This window comes from Rhinoraja longicauda, chromosome 11 (assembly GCF_053455715.1).
Source record: "Rhinoraja longicauda isolate Sanriku21f chromosome 11, sRhiLon1.1, whole genome shotgun sequence".
Lineage (NCBI taxonomy): Eukaryota > Metazoa > Chordata > Chondrichthyes > Rajiformes > Arhynchobatidae > Rhinoraja > Rhinoraja longicauda.
Window position 1 is genome coordinate 42,011,674 of NC_135963.1, and position 15,123 is coordinate 42,026,796.

Below are 15,123 nucleotides of genomic sequence, written 5' to 3' on the forward strand. Positions count from 1 at the left end.
AGCTTGGGGCCTATAGCCTTCAATACCTTGGTGATTTAAATGCTGGTCTAGATAATTAAGTGATGAGAGTACCTGCCTCCACCACATCCTAGGCAGTGTATTCTAGATTCCAACCAAGCTCGGGATGAAACAATTCCTCCTTAGATCTCCTCTAAATTCTTACCCTTTATCTTGGATCTCTGGTTTCAAATATCTCCACTGTGGAAAAAAGCTTCCTAAGACCAAGCTTATCCATGCTCCTTATAATTTTGTACACCTCTGTCAGAGAAAATGCTCCTCTAGTAGCCCAGGGCAGCCATTGTCCTGTTGCTTAAGAGGGGAGATCTCCACCTGTTAAGAAACATACCTCTGGTCTTCATCTACAATACAGATTACAATATCTTTGTCTGGGCCACATGATCTATCTAGACCGGTCCATTCCAGTCAACATTCATTTCCTACCCAATGCAGCAATGATTAGTCAAGGGAATCTCTTTGTTGGTCTGGGTCTGGTCAAGGTGGTCTTTCACATATCCAGGCAGGAGGCTGTCAAGGTGTCCTTGAGAACCGACTGCCTGCCCCTCTTACAAGGATACGCCTGTACCTGGATATCCCTTGAGAGGGAGGACAGAGTATGCGCTGGGTCGCTGGAGGCCTTCTGAGAACAGTAGACAGCACAGGAACTGCAGTATATATACTGGTCAGTGAGAATATTTTACTTAAATTTTTTTTAATGGATATTATAAATCTGCAAATAAAATTATTAAGATGCATAAAGCATACAATGAATGCCCCCTGGGAAGAAAATGGCAAAAAGGAGTTAAAACTATAACAGATACTCCCCTCCTCAGCTTACATCAGAGTAAAAGACCTGTGCAAAAAGAAAAGCCTTTCAGTCTTCAATTAAAGAACAGGCTGAGCAAGTGAATTTTCAAAATGGCCTCATCCTCCAATATCCAGATTATTATTTCAAGCTTGCATGGTGACTCACAATAAGCCACATTTACCTAGGGGGAAAATCCCACATTGCCTGCAGCAGAAATTATGAATTCTTTCTGAATTTCATCAGGACTTCAAGTGAACTCTGTCACCTGCCATCTCCACTAACTGCACAAGCAGTCAGCTCACAGCCCAGCATTGAATGCTTTCCATTTAGTTTTATTATTCTCAAGTGTACTAGGTATACTGAAGGGCTTTGTTTTGCTTCTATCCAAACAGAGCAGACATACCATACAATCGCTGTGGCGCAACGGTAGAGTTCCTACCTTACAGCGCCAGAGACCCGGGTTCGATCCTGACTATTGGTGCTTTTGAACGGAGTTTGTATGTTCTCTCTATGATCGCTTGGTTTTTCTCCAGATGCTCCAGTAGGGAGAAGGGGGAATAACCAGGGTGGGACATCTTTGATTATGTTGACTGCTTTTCCGAGGCAGCGTGAAGTGTAGATGAAGTCAATGGTGGCATATCCTCCTGTTAGTTCCTAGTCACAATTCTCATCACCACCACAGTAACAATTGGGCATAACTGTAAAGCCAAATCACTATTGATTCAGTTCACCTCTGTAAATTGTCCCTAGTGTGCAGAACTAATGTACGGGTGATTGTTGGTCGGAGTGGACTCGGAGCTGAAGGGCCTGTTTCCATGCTGTATCTCTAAACTAAACTAACTAAATCAAGTCAAACTTAAGTACAATAGATAGTGCAAAGGGGAAGATAAGTGCAGAATATTCATCCGTCCTAGTTCTAGTGTATCCAATATCCAGATTGGAGAGCACTAATGTATGGGTACCATCAATAGTCTCAACAGCTAATTTGCATTCTTATCTTATCCTGCCACCTTTGTCCAAAGACTATATACATTCACATCCACACCAATATACATTGCACACCGTGAAGTCACAGTGCACAACACCATTGGGTATAATCATTTATGCAGAGTGCAGTTTTCTTTTTAGAGATATAGCACGGAAACAGGCCCTTTGCCGACCATCGATTACCGTACACTAGTTCAATATTATCCCACTTTCGTATTCTACATGCTAGGGGCGATATACAGAAGCCAATTAACCTACAAACATGCACGTCTTTTGAAGCACGGAGAATATGGCAGAAAACTGTAGCACCCGGAGAAGACCCACGTGGCCAAAGGGAAAATGTGCAAACTTTGCAGACAGAACCCGTAGTCAGGATCGAACCCGGGTCTCTGACGCTGTGAGCCAGCAATTCTACCGCTGTGCCATTGTGCCGAGCACTATCCTAAGGACAGAACAAGTATGGTCAGATTCTCCCTCTGAGCAGTCCTGTGTACATCATACCAAATGAACAGGTTCACAGTAGCATTGACTGACTCAGATGGGCTCAGAAGCACAACATGGAATAATTGCTCAATAGGATAGTGTCAATGTTCAATGCAGTGGTGTACTAATAACAGTGTATTTTGCAATGGTTACAGCTGTCATCAACCAATTAACATTGAAGATTGGAATTCTGAAACATAAACAGAACAAACAGGAAACCTCCCTTGCATTTCTTCCAATGTAGTATATCAGTGGTATATGCCCCCTACATACAGTCACACCACATGAGAGAATATGGCAAACCATAGTGAAAAGTCACAATGTATCAAAGGCACATGTGATGTCAAACAACATCGTCAACTTCCCCTCAGCCAACAATGAACCATAGTATATTTCCTTGATCATCGTCTACTTTGATCTGTCCTTTTCACACCGTACATGCTCTTTGTACCCTTCCATATTTCTAGCTTCCGTTTCCCCAGACTCTCAGTCTGAAGAAGGGTCTCAACCGGAAATGTCACCCTTCTCTTCTCTCCAGAGATGCTGGCTGTCCTGCTGAGTTACTCCAGCATTTTGTGTCTATCTTCGAAAGAATTGGACCCTGCCATAACACCTCAAGCAGACTGCACAGCGTGAAGTCACACTTCCATTGTGGTGAGCATTGTAAATAAATCAATCAAGTTATTGTTTTGAAAACAAATCCTGCTGCAATATTGGGGAGAGAAACAGTTCAGGTCCCCCCAGCCATTGCACAGAAATTGAGTTAAATTTGTCTTAAATTTTATAAATGGATGATAACTCAGCGGGTCAGGCGACATCTCTGGAGAAAAAGGATGGGTGACTTTTAGGGTCAGGACCCTTCTTCAGACTGAGCTGAAACGTCACCCATCCTTTTTCTCCAGAGATGCTGAGTTACTCCAGCATTCTGTGTCTATCTTCCGCATATACCAGCATCTGCTGTTCCTTTCTACACATAACTGATGACGTGTCAATATTACATAATGCACCAATAGTATTCATGAAAATGTTGACTTGAATGTTCTGCATTTATATATTTTGGAACTTTTTATGAATAATGTACTTTTTGAAATGAAAAAAACTAGTTACTGCACATCAGACGTGACTGCAAACTAACAATATCCAAGGATCAGGAAATGAGGGCTCCGGAAACCGGCACTGAAGAGGAGGTGAGACCTGGGGCAGATCAGGCACGGTCATATCGAATGACTTGTGGGGCTGAGTGGCCTACTCCTGCTTTCCTGCTTTATTGATTACTTACCTCTCCTACCACCAATGCATCACGACAGCGGTGCGCACCATCTACAAAATGTGCTGCAACTACAGCACCTTCCAACCCACGATCTCTACCATCGAGAAGACAGGGGCAGCAGGAGCACGGAACAACACCATGCACAGACTTCCCTCCAATTTGCAATCGACTTAGAAATAAATGTCGTATAGGAAGGACCTGCAGATGCTAGGTTATACTGAAAATATGGCTCAAAAAGCTCGAGTAACTGGTCTAAATGCTGCAGCAGCCTCCCCAAAGCCATTCTTTACTAGAAAGAACAGCTCACCAACACTTCAACTTATGCTGACTTTAACCAGAAAGTCCAGACCAGGTAAAAGCAATAAAACGAACTACTGCATCTGCTACAAAGACTAAACGTTTGCTGTGAGTATTCAGGGACCAGCCTGCTACCTGATCACATCAAGAGTGGCAATTTGTTCTCAGTAAGGACTGTGGTACATTGAACCTTGAAACAACTTCGGATATCGTCAGCTGAGAATAAGCTGGACCATCATGTTTGGTTGAGCTCTTTTGAAATTTCAAAAATGTATACCAAATACAACCACACCTTATCTTAAAATAGATATTCACCTTTGCTGTTTCTAGACAGAAACAATCTCCTTTTTTGACTCATGAAGAATGTTATGAGGTTGAAAGGTGGCATATCATTATATAAATTGTGGACAATAATAGTCCCAGTACTATTTCTCGAGAGTTAAGTCAAGAGAGACAAGGGTTATATATACCAACACCGGAATTGTTAAATTTTTATTTGCAACAGCATAACAGGCCTGTTAATCCAGGTGGAACACCCACACCAACTTTTGCAGGTTTATGCAGCTACCCCTAATGCTGATTTTTGTGGCCTCTGTTAATAAGAGAGTACTTTACCAAATGTAGTTTGAAAACCCAGATATATTAATATTCTACCATCTCTCTGCATGGTTGACTTCCCTAGTTTTATCATTGCCCTCTCAAAATTTGCTTTATTCCAGTTTATTATCGCATCCTAGTTTTGGTTCAATTTATTATAAGGAAGTAACTATTCTATGATATTATGACAGGTCAATATTATTTAGATAAGGTACATTGACTATGTATGGGAAGGAGGTATTGGTTCCTGATGGGGAAATAATATCAAGATTATGATTGAATTATTAGATCTTTAGGTTACAAGGGAAATATTATTACAATGGGGTTTAAATTTGAAGTTATGATGGGAAGATATTACTTCACTAATTGTAGAGCCCTATAATTTTACCTGCCAACATGTAATATTTCGTTATCATAGGCCTATAATAATAAGGAATGGTGTAATGGTGAAATATTGGTTCTCAAAGTTATGATGAGGGGATGTGTTAATATGTTTATGATAAGGAAATATGTTCTTGGTACAATGGGAAGATATGGAGGTTGTGGTGGAGGAAATAACAACTACTGGTTATGATGGGGATTATTATCTACTATGGTTATGCTGGGAGATATTTATGTATTTCCTTATGAACCATAAGCATTCAAACTCCAGGCACTCCTTCGCAATTCTCCTTTACTGACTGCAAGGATTTGCTAAATTTGCTCCATAACAAATCCATGCAACACACAAATGGAAAAATCATGATTCCAGATCTAAGCTCTTATTTAATAAAAAGGAATTGCAGATGCTAGTTTATACCAAGGATGGACACAAAATGCTGGAGTAACTCAGCAGGTCAGGCAGCATCTTCATCTTTGAAGAAGGGTCCCAACCCGCAAAGTCACCTATCCATCAAAACGTCACCCACCCCTCAGAGAAGAAAGGTCTCAACCTAAATATCACATCCATTTTCTCCAGAGATGCTGGCTGATCTGCTGAGTAACTCCAGCATTTTGCATCTATCTTAGCTCTCATTTCTTGGTTTTAACCCAATCATAAACATCTCCTCTTTTCTCTCGACCTCTTCTCCACACTTACAAACGAGTTTGATTTGCAACTTTTCCCAGTCAGCCGAAACATTAAGATAGAAACAAAGTGCTGGAGTAACTCAGCGGGCCAGGCAGCATCTCTGGAGAAAAAGGATGGGTAAACATCACCCATCCTTTTTCTCTAGAGATGCTGCTTGATCCACTTAGTTACTCCAGCACTTTGTGTCTATCTTTGGTATATGCCAGAATCTGCAGTTCCTTTCTACGCCTGAACCATTAATGCTGTTCCTCTCTCCACAGGTGCTGCTTAACCTGCAGAATGGTTCAAGCATTTTCTGTCTTTATTCCAGACTTACCAAAGGTAACTGTCTGCAGTTTCTCCCCACATCTGGAATCTTAACCTCGTCAGCAATCCATTATTCCAGGAGCATCGGGCAGCATCTGCAAAAAAAAAGATTCAATATTACTCCATGGGATATAAACATGTATCATTACATTATCAACACTATCAGATGCAGGAAGTCAGCCTGGTTTTTCAGAAATCAGAACAAAATGAAAATTCAGAAGGTTGATGGGTTCAGATTCAACCCCGATTAACACATTACTTCCAATGTTTTGAAATTGATTTTGTGCCTCCACTCACGTCGACAACTATTCACAACACATGCCATGTAGCCTTCTCCTGCTACATTTCTATGCTTGAAATGTCTACTGTTTTGCTAACCCAGTGCATAAAATACAAAGGTCTCTTTGTGCCTGCAGCTACTGTGCTCTCGGTTCAATCCTTTTACGGTAAGTGCAGGGATGATTTAGAAACAAAGAAGTAGCAATAAAATGGCAAACAACTTCCTTGTCACAAAACATGAACTCATGCTTCTAATGCATGACAAAGCATTTGTGCAACAGGTGAGACTCACTGCAAATGGGCACACCCGACGTGCTTGGAAACTAACGGAGCACCAGTAGTAATGCGTAGGAAGGAACAGCAGATGCTGGTTTACACCATAGACACAAAATGCTGGAGTAACTCAGTGGGTCAGGCAGCATCTCTGGAGAAAAGGAAAGCCTTTTTTTTTATGGCCCAGCTTTCCCAGAGCCATCCCAGGTCCCAACTCAACACCTTCATGCATCTAACTGGTGATTACTGGCTTCAGGCTCACAAACGACATTGTGGAACAGTCGATGATGGGAGGAACAGCTGATCCATATAGATCCATGAATCTTGGCTCACCAACCACTGTTCAGGGGAATAAATATATGCTTGTCAGAGGTGTACTTTGATCCTGCAATTTGCATCATGTTTTCACTCTCAGAAAAGGGCATGCAAATGGTAGCAAGGAGCATCAATAGGTCCATTGCATGTGTGTCGATAGGCTTTTCACCCAGCGATATTTGCCCACTTCCCTGCCATTTTGACTACGCCTGTTAAATTGATGAAATAATCTTCACCTCAATAACCACGTGTACTATTATTAAACATTATGCTCTGAAATTTGACCTTTATTGTGGCAGTGGCCAGGCAATAGAAACAGATTGTTCATACTCTACACCAACCTTCTGCCACCTCTCTCCATTTCACCATGTCAGCATTCTATTCACCCTCGCTATTGATTTACCGATATTCAGTTATTCAGTGATGTTTCACTCGAAACCCCCCACAGAGGTTCAGAGAAGGCACTGAAGGTTAAAGCCTGGACTGGCAGTGATGGAATAGGAAGTAAACTGGGATGTGCAGGAAAGAACTGCAGATGCTGGTTTAAATCAAAGGTAGACACAAAATGCTGGAGTAACTCAGCGGGTCAGGCAGCATCTCTGGAGCGAAGGAATGGGTCACAGAACATGGGGCCACAGTTTAAGAATAAGGGGTAGGCCATTTAGAACTGAGATGAGGAAAAACTTTTTCAGTCAGAGAGTTGTGAATCTGTGAAATTCTCTGCCTCAGAAGGCAGTGGAGGCCAATTCTCTGAATGCATTCAAGAGAGAGCTGGATAGAGCTCTTAAGGATAGCGGAGTCAGGGGGTATGGGGAGAAGGCAGGAACGGGGTACTGATTGAGAATGATCAGCCATGATCACATTGAATGGCGGTGCTGGCTCGAAGGGCCGAATGGCCTCCTCCTGCACCTATTGTCTATTGTCAAGACCCTTCTTCAGTAACCTGGGATGGTTGCGAATACAAGAATCACATCAATTCCAATATTTTGGAAAATTGTAAGGGTGGAAGAAATAACAGCAGGAAGGAGAGGTAAAAGTTTGGAGATTTTAAAAAAGGACAGGAATTTTTAAATTACAGTTTTCTTCATGTGTTTCGGTGTGATGTGAAAACGCTTGACAGGCCAGCATTCATTCCCCATTCCTAATTGCTCTTGAGTAGGGAGTGAGCAAATATTTTGAACTGTTGCTGTCCTTCTGATGGAAGTACTCCCATGTTATGGTATGAGAGCATGTTCAGGATTTAGATCTCGAGTCATACAGCATGGAAACAGGCCCTTTGGCCCAACACGTCCGTGCTGACGAATATGTCTACTTGAGCTAGTCCCATTTTCCAGAATTTGGCCCATGTTCTTGAAATCTTTCCTATCCATGTACCTGCCTAAATGTGTTTAAATGGTGTAATTGTGCTCACCTCTACCACTTACTCTGCAGCTCGTTCCATACACCCCCCACCCTGTGTGTGAAAAATGTGCCCTCAGGTCCTTTGTAACTTTTTTTTCCTTTCACCTTAAACCTAGGTCTTCTAGTTTTCGACTTCCCTGATTTGAGAAAAAGACTGTGACCATCCATCTTATCTATGCCCCTCATGATTGCATAAATCTCTGAACCACTGGTGTCAGGCCCATCAGCTATAAGTGCTGATTCTGTGAGAAATCAATATTAGGTTGGACAAAGGCCAGAGATGAAAAGACAAAAAGTGTGAAAAAGAAGAAAAGGATAAAAGTGGCACAAAATGTGAAGCCAGAGGAAGGAACAAAGATGGAAAGGGAGAAATGGGTGCGAATGCGTGAACATTGAATTCTCCCATTTTTAAGTAACGAACCTATAAGCACCATCCTCCCTTTTTCCTCCACTCTTCCCTGTGCCCCACCTGCATGCACTCCCAATCCTCCCTTTCCCCTTCCCACTATATTCCTTTATCTGGTTTCACATTTCATGCACATCTATCCATATTTCACATCTTTCAGCTTTTCATCTCTGGCCTTTGTCCAACCATCTGCCAATAACACGACCACATACCCCCCCCCCCCCCCCCCCCTCACCTGTATCCACCTATCATGCCAGGCCTTGTCCTGCCACCACCTCTCTTCCAGCTTTTTTGTCCCCCCCCTTCAGATCTTTATTCAGATTGAAGAAAGGTCCCAATCTGAAAAGTCACCTATCCCTTATCTCAAAAGATGCTGCCTGACCTGCTGAGTTATGCCAGCACTTGTGTCTATATTAAAGAAACATTTGTGTGAGTACTTGAACCAGCAAGGCACAGTGGGCAATAGACCAAGGGCTGTTAATAAAGATTAGTATAGATGATTGGCACAGACAGATGGGGCAAAGGACCAGTTTCTGCACTGTGGGTCGATGACAATTCAGAGGGCAGCCACACTGATGTGAGATCAAAGTCACGTATAGGTCAGACTGCATGAGAGAAGCAGATTGCCTTCCAAGAGGACACTGGCGAAACGGATAAGTTTACAACAATCTGTTGTATTATGGGTCATCATAACCAAGAATAGTTTTTTTTAAGGATTAAATTCCGACCCGAAACGTCACCCATTCCTTCTCTCCTGAGATGCTGCATGACCTGCTGAGTTACTCCAACATTTTGTGAATAAATACCTTCTAATTACATTTAACATTACTTAAGTAACCATGGTGGTAGGTGAATTATCTTTTCATTGCCATCATTTTGGATTACAATTTTAACTGTAGCCAATTAACCTACAAACCTGTATAATGCACTACTTTCTTTCAGAACATGGATGCACGAGATGCAACTTGAACTGAGTTCAAAACCCGAGAATTTAATCAGTGTAGCGTTGATTCCAGTATGGGATGTAAATTTATTTAGACTTTAGAGATACAGCATGGAAATAGGCCCTTCAGCCCACGCCGACAAGCGATCATCCTGTACACCAGCACTATCCTACACTGATAGGGACAGTTTACAATTTTACCAATGCCAATTAACCTACAAACCTGTACATCTTTTGAATGTGGGAGGAAACCGGGGCACCCGGAGAAAACCCACGCGGTCACAGGGAGAACATACATAGTCCGTACAGACAGCACCTGTAATGAGGATCAAACCCAGTTCTTTGGCACGGTAAGGCAGCATCTCTACTGCTGTGCCTCCCTTATTGCTGAGGGGTGCCTCAAACAACAACTGGAGTGAGGAGTAGGAGTTACAATGGGATTGATAGGAAGTGATTGATTGGATTAATGTTTCTGTATCGCACACAACCACCGGCAGGAGGTGTCAACCAGATGGACCCAAGATCCTGATTTCAGACTTCAGACGGTGTCACTACAGAGCATCCGCAGCTCTGAGAGTTACATGGAGAGCACGTTCCAGGAAGTGGTCATCCCATGGAGCACAGCGTTGATGGGTGACCCCTAGACAGAGCACGAGGGACAGGTAAGTGGCACAGGAGTTCTCTGGGTGCGCCGGGCTCTCTCACTGCGATTCACCTCTGAATACTGGAGGTATTCCTCAGAGGAAAAACAGCCCGAAGCTACTCCTTGTACTGTGGTGAACACAGTTGTACAGGCTGGGAGTGGGGAGGGAAGGAAAGCTGTAAAGACGGAGGCATTCGCGATGAGGGAGCAAGAAAGGCAGTGCTTTGGTCCTAGGTGATTCGGCCACCTGAAAGATCTCGACCTAAAACATCACCTATCCATGTTGATCTCGACTTGAAACAACATCTATCCATGTTAAAGGGTCTCAACCCGAAACATCACCTATCCATGTTCTTCAGAGATGCTGTCTGACCTGCTGAGTTACTCCAGCATTTTGTGCCCTTTTTTTATCCCATATTCCTTCTTCACCACGTTATCCACTGTGCTACCACTTCCAGAGATCTTTGGGCGTGTACACCAAGGTGCGTCCGTTCCTCAATACTCCCAAGGCTCTATCACGCATGGTTTATGTCCCACCCTTACTAGTTCACACATATCATGATTACATTCCATCTGCCATTACTCTGCTCATTTTACTAATCAGTAGCATCCTGTAATTTATGACCATCCTATCATATCATTCTCAAGCCATCTCACAGAAGTCACCTCTTCTAAAGCATTCCATCAAATTGGCTAGATCTGAGTTTCCTTCACAAAAATCATGCTGACTACATTGATGATTTGCTTCCTTTCCATGTACATCCCTCAGGTCTTTTTTCCCCCCAATAACTCCCTTCCCACTTACATCAGTCTCACTGGCCTGTGAAAAAATCTATCAGGGACCCAGCAATCTAAACCCTCAACCACCATTCAAAGGTGAAATAATGAGAGCTTAAGGCCAATACGTAAGGGTGAAAGCTACAGACAGTGAGTCCAAGCAATGCTGGATGTCACTGGCAGACAGGTTAAGGCAAATTACAAGACATTTTGTAAATATATTAAGACATGGCGATGACCAGCGAAAGTTATTTCCATCTGAGCCCAAAGGAGCAATTTAGTTTAGTTTAGTCATACAGTGCGAAAATAGGCCCTTTGGCCCATCAAGTCCATGCTGATCAGCGATCCCTGTACACCAACACTATCCTACACACTAGGGACAATTAAATACGTCTTTGGAGTGTGGGAGAAAACTGGAGCACCTGGAGAAAACCCGCAGGGTTACGGGGAGAATGTACAGACAGGATTGAACCCGGGTCTCTGGCACAATAAGGCAGCAACTCTACTGCTGCGCCACAGGGCTGCCCCTATTTGTGTGTGGAGCCGGAGGAGATATACCCAGTCTTGAATGATCATTTCTCATCTGTATTCAGCAGGGAGGACATTTGGAGATTTCAGGGAGGTGACAACAAAATTCTTGAAAACATTAAGATTAATAAGGGAGATGCGTTTGTGGACACCCAGCAGAAATTTGATAATGTATGACTAACTCCAATCAATTGTTTGAGGAGGGAACAAGAATGGTTGACAATGGTGCTTAGTCCTCGTTACCCACTGAGCTGCTGTCTGCAGGTCCATGCAGTCATGAGGTTGGCTGTTTATGGCTGGGAGTACTGATAAGCATCATATGGTCCTTGCTCCACAGCCCTCTCCAATGTGTCAATGAGTTGGGAGGAGGGATGGGTTCATCTTCCTGAAGCATACCTAGTATCCTGCTTTGCTCTAATTTGGATGGGATCTAATTATGGGGAGTGGGAGAAAGATTGAGTGCAGGACTGGTGCAATGCCTGGAAATCCTTCTAATCTTGTCAACTTCAGATAGAATTGGACGGCACAGTGGTGCAGTGGTAGAGTTTCTGCCTTACAGCGCCTGATACTGGGTTTGATCCTGACTACAGGTGCTGTCTGTACAGAGTTTGTACGTTCTCCACGTGACCATGTGGATTTTCTCCCACACTCCAAATTTGTAGTTAATTGGCTTCAGTAAAAATTGCAAATTGTCCCTAGTGTATAGGATAGTGCTAGTGTACGGGGATTGCTGGTCAGTGTGGACTTGGTGGGCCGAAGGGCCTGTTCCCGTGCTGAATCTCTAATGGGAAAGAGGAGTGACGATTTGTCAACAGTGGGATTTGAGAGATTTACAGATGTAGGTCACTGTGGAGAATTTTAGCAAAGTACCTCCCTCCCAGCACTACAACCAAAGGACGCTTAATGCTTCCGGAGCTGTGATTTAGGATCAGGCCACTTATGTGCATGCTTTTACATGGAAGAGGACTTTAGTGGCATCCATGTGCTTTATTATTTGTGGGAAGTCTGTTCAATTTGAGCAGTCCACACAATCAAAAGGAATGTGGTAAGTTGGATGTCCTGTCCAGTCCTAACCTGTCCTGGGCCCAACACAAAGATGTAATCACAATGAAGGCACACCAGCATCTTTACTTTCTCAGGAGTTTAGAGATTTGGCATGTCACAGAATACTTTGACAACATTTACAAATGGACTGTAGAACTGGTTGCATCATGACCTGGTATGACTTGTGCATGTGAGAATAAACTCAATTTGACTTATATTAAAAGTTGGCTCAGTGGAAACACAATTCAATAAACTTAACAGAATATACAACACAGGAATCAGACATGAACTTGCAGCTGATGCTGGATATTTTGAATGAAAGTGCTAGAAAATAACCTACAGAGAGAGAATTGAAGTGGAAGGAAGTGGTGGCTTTGGATATGATGCAGTAGAGGTTTATCAAGATGCTAAAGATAGACATAAAGAGCTGGAGTAAATCAGCAGGTTAGGCAGCATCTCTGGGGAAAAAGGATAGGTGACGTTTTGGGCCAGGACCCTTCTTCAGACCTGTCTGGATTAGAGGGTATTATTTATAGGAGAGGTTGGATAACCTTGGATTGTTTTCTCTGAAGTTGACAGAATTCTGATGATTTCTAAAGATCTGACATGTTTAGTAAATTATAAAAGGCATTGAGTAGACACACAGAATTTTTTGGCATTCGAAATGTCAAATACTAGATGTCATACCTTTAAGGTAAGAGGAGGAAGGTTTAAAGGAGATGTGTTGGGCAAATATTTTTACACAGAGTGGAGGGTGCCTGGAACATGTTGACAGGTAGAGTGGTGGAGGCTGATGTAACAGCAGCATTTAAGAGGAATTTAAACAAGATAGGGAAGGGGGGGGGGGGGGGAGAGTGTTAGATGGAAAAGATTGGCATCATGGTCAGTACAGATATGGTGGGCTGATGGGTCTGTTCCTTGTTGTACTATTTACTGAGTAGACAATCGACAATAGACAATAGGTGCAGGAGTAGGCCATTCAGCCCTTCGAGCCAGCACCGCCATTCAATGCGATCATGGCTGATCACTCTCAATCAGTACCCCGTTCCTGCATTCTCCCCATACCCCCTCACTCCGCTATCCTTAAGAGCTCTATCCAGCTCTCTCTTGAAAGCATCCAACGAACTGGCCTCCACTGCCTTCTGAGGCAGAGAATTCCACACCTTCACCACTCTCTGACTGAAAAAGTTCTTCCTCATCTCCGTTCTAAATGGCCTACCCCTTATTCTTAAACTGTGGCCCCTTGTTCTGGACTCCCCCAACATTGGGAACATGTTTCCTGCCTCTAATGTGTCCAATCCCCTAATTATCTTATATGTTTCAATAAAATCCCCCCTCATCCTTCTAAATTCCAGTGTATACAAGGCCCAATCGCTCCAGCCTTTCAACATACGACAGTCCCGCCATTCCGGGAATTAACCTAGTGAACCTACGCTGCACGCCCTCCATAGCAAGAATATCCTTCCTCAAATCTGGAGACCAAAACTGCACACAGTACTCCAGGTGCGGTCTCACCAGGGCCCGGTACAACTGTAGAAGGACCTCTTTGCTCCTATACTCAACTCCTCTTGTTACGAAGGCCAACATTCCATTGGCTTTCTTTACTGCCTGCTGTACCTGCATGCTTCCTTTCATTGACTGATGCACTAGGACACCCAGATCTCGTTGAACCCCCCCTCCTCCTAACTTGACACCATTCAGATAATAATCTGCCTTTCTATTCTTACTTCCAAAGTGAATAACCTCACACTTATCTACATTAAACTGCATCTGCCATGTATCCGCCCACTCACATAACCTGTCCAAGTCACCCTGCAGCCTTATTGCATCTTCCTCACAATTCACACTACCCCCCAGCTTAGTATCATCTGCAAATTTGCTAATGGTACTTTTAATCCCTTCGTCTAAGTCATTAATGTATATCGTAAATAGCTGGGGTCCCAGCACCGAACCTTGCGGTACCCCTCTGGTCACTGCCTCCCATTCCGAAAGGGACCCATTTATCCCCACTCTTTGCTTTCTGTCTGTCAACCAATTTTCTATCCATGTCAGTACCCTACCCCCCAATACCATGTGCCCTAATTTTGCCCACTAATCTCCTGTGTGGGACCTTGTCGAAGGCTTTCTGAAAGTCGAGGTACACCACATCCACTGACTCTCCCCTGTCAATTTTCCTAGTTACATCCTCAAAAAATTCCAGTAGATTTGTCAAGCATGATTTCCCCTTCGTAAATCCATGCTGACTCGGAATGATCCCGTTACTGCTATCCAAATGCTCAGCAATTTAGTCTTTTATAATTGACTCCAGCATCTTCCCCCACCACTGATGTCAGACTAACTGGTCTATAATTACCCGTTTTCTCTCTCCCTCCTTTCTTAAAAAGTGGGGTAACATTTGCTATCCTCCAATCCACCGGAACTGATCCTGAATCTATAGAACATTGAAAAATGATCTCCAATGCTTCCACTATTTCTAGAGCCACCTCCTTAAGTACCCTGGATGCAGACCATCAGGCCCTGGGGATTTATCAGCCTTCAGTCCCATCAGTCTACCCAAAACCATTTCCTGCCTAATGTGGATTTCCTTCAGTTCCTCCATCACCCGAGGTTCTCCGGCCCCTAGAACATTTGGGAGATTGTGTGTATCTTCCTCAGTAGAAAGGAACTGCAGATGATGATGTATACCGAAGATAAACACGA

General features: G+C 43.3%; 1 protein-coding gene across 4 annotated transcripts in view; it reads right to left on the reverse strand.

The window, feature by feature from the left end:
- The window catches only part of LOC144597835 (roquin-1-like), a 98,787-nt gene that overhangs the window by 82,528 nt on the left and 1,136 nt on the right, over positions 1-15,123 (reverse strand). For all 4 annotated transcript variants that reach the window (XM_078407479.1, XM_078407476.1, XM_078407477.1 and 1 more), the window contains exon 2: positions 5,825-5,909. The gene's annotated coding sequence lies outside the window, so the exon portion shown is untranslated. The remainder of the gene's footprint in view (positions 1-5,824; positions 5,910-15,123) is intronic.